At 35.1% G+C, this 12,178-nt stretch overlaps 1 non-coding gene across 1 annotated transcript; it reads left to right on the top strand.

Moving 5' to 3' along the window:
• Positions 1-6,052: 6,052 nt before the first annotated feature.
• Positions 6,053-6,161, top strand: LOC114105387 (U6 spliceosomal RNA). The gene has a single exon (XR_003585003.1). It is a non-coding gene; the product is annotated as a U6 spliceosomal RNA (small nuclear RNA).
• The last annotated feature ends 6,017 nt before the right edge of the window (positions 6,162-12,178 follow it).

Raw genomic sequence — 12,178 nt, 5'->3', positions numbered from 1 at the left:
AGGTATACCATATATATATATATATTTGTTTTGTGTTGTTTTTTTCTGACTGCCACACCAAATCCCTTATAGCTCTTTGTCATTACATACAGTGTTAAGAAAATATCCTTGTATTAGTGTTTGAGGAAGATGAAGATAATTTTTTTAAAAAAATCAAGAATGGATAATGCATTATATTAACCTTCATTGTCCTTGAAAGGAAGCCTTGACACTGTGCACCATGCGTGTGTGTGTGTGTGTGTGTGTGTGTGTGTAAGTGTTTTGGGGAAAGAGGTCTTCAGTTGTTCTTCTTAATGAGCTCTCTTATTGCCATGGGGTCACACTACTCAGATCTGGAAATTTTTCTTTTTACTAAGGTAATATTTGACATATTCTAATTTTAATGGAAAAATCTTTTACATTCCTTAGCAAGTTTGGTTTGCTGCATATTTTTATTTCAATATATTGGGGAAGTAGTTTTTAGTATGTTATTTTCAAGTTTTGGAACTTTATTATGAATAAGACCTATCTACTATCTATCTATCTATCTATCTATCTATCTATCTATCTATCTATTTTTTGGTATCACTAATCTTGTAAGATGTGGGTATTATAATTATGGGAAAAAATAAACTTTACTTTTTACTTATACCTTTGAAATAAACAAAATATTTTATTTCATTTTTTTTTTTTTTTTACTTTGGAGTTTTTCAAAGAACTGAATTGTAAAACCTGGACTGAGTATTGTTTGTGGAAATAAACCTTTAGCTTCTTTTTATTTTAGGATAATTTAATCTGTTTTGTTACATACATGTGTGAGTTTTTGTTATTTGTGTCTTTTATAATTTCACTTAAGCCATATTTTAAAATTTTTAACATGAATTTGTCTGTAATATGTCTTGATATTTGAAAATAAATTTATTAAAATCTATGAATATATTTCTATTTTTTGTTACTGGTAATGAATATGTGAATATTTATTTTAAGTACATTTTTGCCAGGTTTATTATGATATTATTGAGTTTGTTATAATTTTCAAATAACCAATTCAACTGTTCTAAATTACCAGTTTAGTCTTTCTATTCTTTTATCATGTTTTCCTATAGTTTTTGTTATAATTTCTATTAACTTTGTAATTAAATGTTCACTATCCTTAGTATTACTAGTTCTTTTTCCTTTTAAAGAGCATGTAGTTTTGGTTTTTCTCCTCAATTCTGCTGCTTTGGCCTTACCTCAAAAGTTGTTGTTGTTGTTGTTTTTAACCTGCAAAAGCCATGATTTTATTCTCTTTTAATGCTGAATAATATTCCTTTTTTAAATTGGTTTTATTTTTTAAATACATGACAGCGGAATGCTTTACAATTCTTATTACACATATAGAGCACAATTTTTCATATCTCTGTTTGTATATAAAGTATGTTCATATCAATTCGTGTCTTCATACATGTACTTTAGATAATGATGTCCATCACATTCCAGCATCATTGCTAACCCCCTGCCCCCTCCCTTCCCCTCCCACCCCTCTGCCCTATTTGCTTTTACCCTTTAAAAATTATAGGGTGTCTCACAGGCCACACATGCCCTTTCTTGGAAAGTTTAAGAATGCAATCTGACCAAAAGAAGAAAATAAAAATCACCCATGCATCATCATACTCTTGTAATTTTACATGTATTTAACAAATGTATTTTAAGTTTATTTTTGATATTAAGTTATTTGATATTTTTAATCTCTATTTAAAATATCTTTTATTAATCACTAGCTTTATTAGATCAGAGAAGGTGACAGTATACTTTATTTTGTTGGGAACTTAATGAATTTTGTTTTGTTGCCTATAAATTATTATTATTTTTAATATGGTTTTTAAAATTAATTTATTTATTTTAATCAGGTATGTATGACAGTAGAATGTGTCTATAAGTTATTTTTATAAATGTTCAAATGGTGTCACAGAAAGTGAGTTCTGTCTGTTGCATGCAAGAATTCATAGATATGATCAAATACATGTTATCAATTCTGTTTTCCAAATTGATTGTTATTTGCCACATTAGTAAATGAGAGTGTATTCATGCCATCTAATATATTTATTTGTTCTTGCTCGTTTCTCTTAATGCCTTATAAATGGCAGTGTACAACCCACACATTTTAAGGGAGATGCATGTGATGCCTACACGCTGTAGGAATGTCTCCTTGGAGAACTGCAACCTTGTCTAGTCAGCTTTGCATTGCTGTGACCACAATGCCTGATAAAAACAAAACAGAGGAGGAAAAGTTTTTCTGGGAACGTGGTTTCAAAGGCTCACCTGTGGTTAGCCAGCTCACTGCTCTGACCCCAAGGAGAAGCAGAACATCATCGTAGAAGGGCTTGGGGGAGGAAAATTGGTTAGTTCCTGGCAGACAGGAGCAGAGATAGCAAATGAGGAGCGAGAGATGAAAAATAAACCCTGAGGACCTGCCTTTAGTGCCCTTCCACCTCCAGCCACATCTCACCTGCCTATAGTTAACAACCCCCAGTAGTCCATTAAAACTATTAATCTATCCAACTAATTAATCCACTGATTAGTTGAGTGTTTCCATAATCCAATCATTCCACCGCTGTAGTAACACAGGGGCTTTCGGGGTCTACCTCCTATTCAAACCATAGGAAACCTTCATTAAAAATCATCCTTTATATTATTTTTTATTTTAAATTTGATTTTCTTTATACTAACATTGCAATTCCTGATTTCCTTTAGTAGCACTTGTTAGAACTATTGTTTCCTATTCTGCTGCTTACCTCTGTTATTTTACATCTTTCTGTATTTGTTGTAGTTTTCATCAGTATTACATTGTTAGAATTTAGATTTCATTCGGAAAAAAAAAAAAACCTTTTTATCCTTGGTGGAGAAATTAATTTATTGGAATATATTATTATAACATTGCATTCCTATGTCTTGACATCCTTGGGCTCTCTGGTGTTTATGTGTGTGTGTGTGTGTGTGTGCACGCACGTGTGCACATGTGCACTTATTATATTTCCTTCCATTTCTTTTGCAACCAGCATGCAGTTTTTCATCTCCTTTTTGAAGATGTGTAATTTGCTTTGTACACTACTAGTTTGTAGACTTTTAATTTTTAAGATATCTTTTAGGACATAAAACTATTTTATTGTACCCAGTTTTGCATTTCAGTTCTTGCACTTATTAGCAGCGCAATCTTCCTCAAATTCCTTGCTGTTTCTGTTTCTGTTTCTTTTTCTGTGAACCAGGAACAATAATAACTGATTAAACGAAGAATACATTTAAAGTACTTAGAAGAATTCCTGGTATATAGTAAGATATCAATAAACATAAAATTTCCCATTGTTTTCTTGTTCGTGATTTCAGAGTAAAAGCAAAATGGCAAATTTTGAATTCTTTCTGTTCAAGAATACCACCTGTGAAAATACTTTTAATTAATTTTGTCTGCAATAAGTGATCTACTGTAAATCTGCCTAGCTGAGACTCTTTCATCTCTTTGATTATGCCTTCTTATCTATTTGCTTTCATGTCTTCTTCAAGGCTAGAAATGATCTCTGCACTAATCAGACTTTCATTCTTTAAACTTTCCTTATGCTTTGGAGCAGCTTCTCAAATTTCACCTCTCACTTATTTTATACCTTACCTTCTGAGTTCATTATTGTATTCAATATGGATTTCATTTTAGTTTGTTTTTAATTTCCTTGTTAGTCTTTTTATATAATCCTTTCCCCTTCCCATATTGCTCAATTGTATCCAGTCTTGTGACTGATTTTTCTTAACCCATTGAGTCCCGTTGTCCCAGATATGGAACACTTAAATATATAATTTCATAATATTGGAATTAAAGCAATTATTTAACAATGTTAGTTAATTAATGCTAATAAATTAACATAATATATAAGCTTTAAATTATGATTCCCAACCTATTGTAAGGCCCCAGTGTTATTTTTATTGAAATATTTGCAGAATTGAAAACTTGGGACTTACTGAGTGGACTTATCCTCTCCTCACGGAGATCTGTCTTTTTGCATTCTGTTGAAGGTTTGTCTTGCAATTTTTCTCTAGTTGCTGTCATGTGTCTTTGTCAATGAATCTTCCTCTAGATGCTACTTTCTTTTCCCTGTTACTTAGATTTTATTTTGATTTTTTTTCTCACTGACATTGTCTCTCCATTTTCTTATTTAATTATGCTGAAAAGTTGAGTGATCCACCTAGGCATAATCTGGCCACCGACTATGTGATGATCAGTTGTCCTGAGCTGCAGGGGAGGCTGGGTGATATAGGATGTTGCTACTCCAACTTCCGCTTTCAGCGGGTTCTTCTGATAAATTCCTTGTCACTTATGTGTTACCTCCTACCCACTGTCTGTTTCTAAGAAATCTGTTGTCACAGACCAGGCAAACACGAATTACTTACAGGGGTTCTGTGCTTCCTCTCCACACATCTTGTGTCCTAAGATACAATGTGACAGGCACCACATGCCTGCCTTGCCCCTCACAGCTCTTTACTTGGGAACTGCTTCCTTTGAATGGGTCAGATAGATGGTAGAGGAGCCAGAGAAAATTAGCATTGTGTTTTCACAAAGCACGAGGAAGCAAAGTCTGCCTTTGTTGGTATTCCTTTAACGTTGGTAATTTACCCCAAATAATTCTTAATATTCAAACACAAATGCACTCCCATGATTGAAGTCATGACAGCTGTGGAAAGGCACAGCAGAAAGAGGGATCCTGGGGTGCGGGGGAGCTTGGGATCTTCCTGTGGTACTAACAGGTTACTCAAGATTGCAAGCTGTTCAGAATCTTGACCTTGTACACACTATGTTCAAATCTTTTTGATTCTAGTTCATTCATATTCTCTTGTTTCTTTTGCAGGATTACCTTAATAAGTTTCTAACTAACTTGATTTGCTCTCTGATGTTAATCTTGTTCCCAACTTTCTTCCAATCAAAGCAGAAACATTCATTCCAAACTGAATGCCAAATTCTGCAATTCATCTCTGGTACCAAATGACCTAGAATGTTATATAAGGACTACCATTATGTGATCCCAGTCCAATTTCTATACATATATCTCTCCTGAATCTCATATAATAGTTTCCCGCTATTCAGAAGGGTATGTCCACACCCCGCAATGAACACCTGACACCACAGATAGCACTGAATCCCATATGTGTGGTTTTCTTCACTCATATTTATGATAAAGTTTAATTTACAAAGTGGACATTGTCAGAGATTAACAAAAACTAAACTAAAATAGAACAATTAGAATAATAAACTGCAAAAAAAGTTATATGAATATGGTTGCTCTCTCAAACATATCAAGAAAAACATTAATATTTTCAGATCCTGGTGGATTGCAAGTAACTGAAACAATGAAAAGTGAAATTGTGGATGAGGGGGTGCTATTATAAAATCCTTCAGACTCTGCAAGAATACTACCATTCACCTACATGTAAATGAAAGAGGAATATGTTGTAAATTATTTCTAAAATTTTTCTGATGGACAGTTTCCCTAAATCACAGGACAGTTTTCCAAAAATTTAAGCATTTTCAATTTTAATTTGTTGAGCTTTCCATCAGTTTTTTTTTCCCCAAAGAGTTTCTATGCAGGTATCCAGGTTTGATGTTTATTTTTACTTTGTTCAGGGGCTTTTGCCTATATTTCTCTAGTCCATACCAAAAGTTTAACTATGCAAATGCTGATTCTTTTTAAAAAGACTCAATTATGATTTATGTGTTGTCTCTAAATTATGCAAAATATCTTAAAACAAAAAAAAGACTAAAATAAATATTTTGAAATCCAGTGAAGACTATTGCTAACTACTATGCATTACAGTTCTTTTTTAATAAATTACAGCTTTAATTAGTTTACATTGTTCTTTTTAAGTCTTTCATAACAAGTAATATGTAATTTTACTATTTGGTTATATTTTCATGTTAAAAATAGTCCTTTCTCATTTATATAATACTTTACTGAAGAATATATACACTTTACAATCCAAATGAAAGAATAGCTAATATTTTCCATTTGATATTATTTGAAAAATATTTTGGAACTCTAAAAAGAATGTTGAAAAATTACTTCTCACTTCAGTAGCACTTATACCAAAATTGGACCAATATAGAGAAATTAGCATAGACCCTGAGCAAGGATGACACTCAAATTCGTGAAGCACTCCACATTTTCTCATAAAAATTTTTAAAAGCCGAAAAATTAATTTAAGAGATGATCAGATTTACAAAGAGGACTTCACATTAAGTTATTACTTTGAAATTTTATTTTTCTTAAAAAATATACAAGTGAGTGATAGTCTTTATGTTTGGCTAAACATTTGTATAAAGGGGGAAAAAAGTTATAACTGGATAGTATGTAAAGTTGAAATAAATAAAAATGGCAAAATAACTTGTAAATTTACTACCCTCTCCAAAAAAAATTTAAAAAAAGGTAAGCACCAAAGGCACTTTTTGGGACCAGGAGATATCAACAGTTGAACCTGCAGAAAGTGAAAGAAAATAGAACTGCCTAATCACACAGCTCCAAAAAACATGTGCATGAGTTAAAGCTGCCCAGGCTTTTTTAAGTTAATAGGTCTCACATAAAATGAGCAAGAGTGAAAAATATAGTGTCTAAATTATTTACTTTTGATAAATATGTTAGGTTAATTTTTCATGAAATAATTTGAACTCTCCTCAAACAATATCAACCCCCTGTTCACTTCCTTAACTTATTTTTTTAATTAGTTCTAATTAGTTATACATGATAGCAGAATGCATTTTAATTCATTGTACACAAATAGAGCACAACTTTTCATTTTTCCGGTTATACACGATGTAGCATCATACCACATGTGCAGTCATACATGTACCTAGGGTAATGATGTCAATCTCACTCCACCATCTTATCTACCACCATGCCCCCTTCTCGTCTCTCCCGCCCCTTTGCCCAATCAAAGTTCCTCTCTTCTCCCCACGCCACCCCTCCCCCCATTTATGGATCAGCATCCACTTATCAGTGAGAACATTCAGCCTTTGTTTTGGGGGATTGGCTTACTTCGATTAGCATGATATTTTCCAACTATATCCATTTACCTGAAAATGTCACAATTTTATTCTCTTTTAATGCTGAGTGATATTCCATTGGGTATATGCACCACAGTTTCTTTATCCATTCTTCTGTTGAAGGGCATCTAGGTTGGTTCCACAGTTTAGATATTGTGAATTGAGCTGCTATGAACATTGATGTGGCTGCATTACTATAGTATGCTGATTTTAAGTCCTTTTCGGTATAAACAAAGGAGTGGATAGCTGTGTCAAATGGTGGTTCCATTCCAAGTTTTCTAAGGAATCTACATAGTGCTTTCCAGATTGGTTGCACCAATTTGTAGTGCCCCCATCCTTCACTTCTTACTACCTCCAAAGCCTACCTTTTCTTTCCAAAGTCAACCAGTCAAAAACTGTTTTAGAAACATGTGCATGACTCCACATGTATAAGTATACCATGCTTGTGCCCTTGTTTACATAAATTGGATACAAAATATAAAAATAAAATATAAAAAATCATATGTGTGTATTATTATGAATACAGTTTGTTTTGAATTTTTTTTTCTACTTAATATCAAGTTCTGTTTTTTTTCCCATGGTATTACATAGTAAAATGTACCAAAATTTATGTTTTGTCTTTTTGTACTACCAGAGACTTACCAGGTAAGTTATTGACACCAGATGTGGAGACTGAGTGTAAGCCCTGGCTCCAGCAACGTTGGTGTCAGGGAGGGCTGCTGTCTGCTCCAGATGGCCCCCTGTTACTATTCCTTCTGGAGGTGTGAATGCTGAGTCATCACATGTGAGAGGGGAGCAAATCCACTCACTCAGGCTGTTATAAGAACTTTAACCTACCTGCCAGGGCTCCACCCACATGACTTTGGGCCTCCTAAAAGCTCCATTATTTAATACTCTCACGTTGGCAATTAAGTGCAAGAATTAAGGGGACACATTTGGACCATAACTCCTAATTAAGAATTTTCCCAAGTTTTCCTGTTTTAAAGAGCTCTTATTTTCCCTATTACATACATTGTTGCAATAGGCATTTTTAAACACACATTTTTGCACACTTGTGCATTTTCAAAGCTTGTTTTCCTAGAAGTATTATTGTCAAGAATGGTATGATCCCACAGGTCTAATTCTACGTACTTAAATATTATGTTTTTATGAAATGGAAAACAGATATGATTCTATATGCAAAGATTTATAGAAGATTTTTTTGTATAAAAGGTCCAAAAGTTTCAATTGTTTCATTTAAGAGTAATATAAACAACATAAAATATTTCTTTTTATTAAAATAAAATAATTTGTTTAGATTAAAAAGAGAGAGAGAATGGTATGATCAGTTCAAATTGTGACAGTTATTGAAAGTAACCTGAAACATTAAATAAGCTCTGTCATATTCTAACACTAAAAGAAATCCCACTGTATTACCTTAAAAGTGAATTTTCTGTGTAATTCCAGGAATAATAACCATTTAGAGAAATTACAAATAGGACTGATGAGTGTCTTCATTTTCCTTTACAGTGAAAGAATTATTGTGATGGTTCACTCAGAGGCTTGTGCTTTCCTTCCTTCCTTCCCTCCCTCCCTCCCTCCCTCCCTCCTTCCTTCCTTCGTTCCTTCCTTCCTTCCTCCTTCCTTCCTTCCTTCCCTCCCTCCCTCCTTCCTTCCTTCCTTCCTTCCTTCCTTCCTTCCTTCCTTCCTTCCTTCCTTCCTCCTTCCTTCCTTTCTATTCATGATTTTGTGTTTGCATGAGTACATATGTGTTTATTGGTGGGGTGGGGGCAGCAAGAAACTAATGCCACTCTTTACCTGAGTTATTTAAATAGAGGTTGGTGATATGCTCTTTGCAGAGCTGTGGGCAAGGTTTGGGGGACTGAAAAGAGATAATTTAATATCCTGGCAGAAAGTCTAATGGGACCAGGAAAGGGATCAGTGAACTGGGAGAGGGTAGTTCTTTGGAGTAATTACTTGGTAAGGGCAGTTGCCTTCCTCAAGGGAAGTGGCCATCCTTCAGGGTGCACGGAAAGGGACAAGGAGGAACACGTTCCTAATCTGCATCCTTCTTACTCTGAGAGCTCATGCCATGGCTCCCTTTCCTAAACCAAGTGAAACCAAGGAAGGATGGATCTCTTCGCCATATCTAAGGATCAGCCTCCCAGAGCATAGCGCAAGGTGGAGACCAATAATGGAAGAAAATTCAACATAGATGTGCACTTGCATAAGTATGTGGTTGTGTGTGTGTGCGTGTAATAAGTTTCTTCTTTGGCTTCAATGGCAAAACATTCTTTTTTGTTTGTTTGTTTGTTAGATCTTATAGGGATGTAAATAGGTGAAAAATAAAAACCAAGCTGTTTGAGGTACAGCCAGGCAGACTATGGAAGCCTGCCCCTCTGTTCCCTTGCAGGATGGATACCATCACATGGCACGGATGGCACTGGTGCAATGTACTGTTATAGAGCATGGGGTGCATCAAACCCACCATGCCTTCATATTATCACCATGAATGATGTAGGCACAAATCTCACAGGCATTGTTGTTTTTGAGTTTGTGAACTGAAAAGTAATTTAATACACTACTTGTGGCATTCTCCTTGACTGAACATTATAGACATGCAGAGTATTACAGCCGGAAAGGGCCTTAAAGTACAATATCAAGTCATGACAAAGCCTCAATCATACTGAAGATACAAGCTCAGACCTCCAGGATGCCCTTGGTAAACTGGATCATTATTATGGATACATAGAACAGGATGTTGCCCAGGTATGCTATTTGTTGCAAGTTGTTTGCTGCTCAGAAGCAATTAGGTACACAAGTCTGCAGTCCGCACACAAACTTACTGCTGGCATAAATAAATTGCTACCACATACCCAGCTCTAATATTTTCTACCATTTATAAAAACCCATTGAGATTAAAAAAAAACCCTGAAAATTTTCCATTATGTACACTAATTGTATTGCATATATATTTTTTGCAATGTCAAACATAATACAGAACCACATATTATTTATTATTGGGAAAGAAGCTAAAGTAGGAAAAATGCAGACTGTCAGGTGTATAGGGAACTGTTTAATTATATATAACCTACAGGAAATGCTGGCTATTTAGAAGTAGGGGAAGAGTAGCAAGACACATTCGTATTCTAGTAAGCAAGCAGCTGCAACCTAAAACAATTCCCAGACCCGACAAGCCCGTCCCTTCCTGAGTGATCATTGCAATTTTGAAAAGCCTTCAGTGCTTCTCTCTGAACTGCGCTCCTTCTATCAACCCTGAGTGTATGTGGACCACTCATGACTTTCCTATGGAAATCCTGTGCCTTTAATAACATCCGCATCATGACCTAGCAGAAGTGGGACAGGCTCGCTCCCAGATATTTTACCTCTTGTACTTGGTATCAACTTCTTTTTTCCAAGGCCTACATTTCTTCTTCCTTCCTGTGGCCTCCTGGGTAGTGTGTTTGGCTGTCAATTGACAGGGGAGATGGACCATGTACAAAAGAATTGCACATACAGAGAAAGAGAGACTGTGAACAGCAAATCCTGAAAGGCTTTGAAATGACAAGGATTTAAAATAACTGTTTAAAAGAAAAACTTGTTGGTAGTTCTTATCCTACTTTTCTACCACATGATGTTTCACTTTTCTCTTTCTTTTATGGTGTGCTCATCTGCTCTCTCCCCACCAGTTACTGGTCCTCTTTTCTTCCTGGCTTTCTTTTCCCATCTAATGCCACATCTGGAAGCTCTTCATTTTTTCTAGAGCTTCACCCGAGAGTGTGGTGTGCAATGGGAACCATTCACTTTTTAATTTTTAAGTTTAGATTGATTGGATAAAATGTAATTAGGGATCCAGCTGCACTCAGTTGTACTTGGTGGGTTTCAAATGCTCAATAGCCACGTGTGCCTGGAGGTCCCCACACTGGACAGAGCAGTTGAGGACTGTTTCCATCACCACCCTAATTGCTTTTGGGTGGCTCTGGCTCAGGTCTTCATGGGGCAGGTTCTTTACAGCAAATACTATTCTTTTTATGCCCTCAGGTGTAAGACTTGAATCTTCCTTGTTGACACTTCTTTTACTTCTCTGTTCTTTCCATTTCGACTATCACTATGAAGTCCAAGCCCTATCACTGTTCGGTACACAGATGACTTAGTCCTACCTGATCTAGTCACTTGTAAATTCTCTCCACTCCAGTTCAGCCAAGCTAGATCCAGACATGCTGAATCCCGATCGAAAGTTTGAAAACAATAGGAACAAGTTCTCTGCTACATTTGATTCTGTTGTCTTCAGAAGCCTGTCCTTAACTTGAGAGCCTTACAGAAATACAACAGAAAAGATTCCTTCCAATTTTTTTTTGGTCCAGTATTTTAAGTTGAAAAAAAAATCAAGAAATTCACCAGCATTGCGATTCTTTCATCAGTTTTATTATTAGTTAAATTCTAAACACTATATATTAATATACATAACATATGCTGTGCCATAAATTAATTCATGATTAAATCCTCAAACTTTAGATTTGTTGCCTTGTATGTAAAATGACCTTTGAAAAAGTAATGTAGCACTAATTATGTTTTTCATTTGATGTAAAGTGCTCATGAGCTACCTCACATAACTACAAATTAAACCACATAGCAAGACTTTGTATGTTGCATTCTTCTTTCCAAAAGCTCAGGGACCTTTACAGAAATTATTTTATTAATCTTCACACATCTCTGAGATGAGATGGTTGGTTTTAATTATCCTTCCTTTTTGCGTTTGAAAAGCTGTACGGATGCCATTAATCGCTGAAGTATACAGGCCCTGTTCCAACTGTGCTGTGTTCATTCATGGTGCAATAGAGGCAGGAAAACCATCTCTCTATCAGATAGACATTATTGTTGAACATTTCAGAAGTTCCGGTGAGCTACCTTCTGTACTTCAGACGTACCCAACACCTCGAATGCTTAATATGAAATAGTAATAGGATCTCCAGGGACATAAAACAGGGGATTCAGAATTTGCAAACAATAACAAAAGCAATGCCCCTCTGTATCCCTGGGCCCTTAGATCTGTTGATTTTTACTTAAGTTCAAATTTATATTATATCTAGATCTTTGTTCTAATTGTAAATTAAGGGCAAAAGTGCTACCAACACAAATTTCAAGAACATCCTCTCCATTATTTTT

Source organism: Marmota flaviventris, chromosome 14 (assembly GCF_047511675.1).
Source record: "Marmota flaviventris isolate mMarFla1 chromosome 14, mMarFla1.hap1, whole genome shotgun sequence".
NCBI classification, from domain to species: domain Eukaryota; kingdom Metazoa; phylum Chordata; class Mammalia; order Rodentia; family Sciuridae; genus Marmota; species Marmota flaviventris.
Note: the sequence above shows the minus strand (reverse complement) of the source record. Positions and strands in the feature narration are given on the sequence as shown.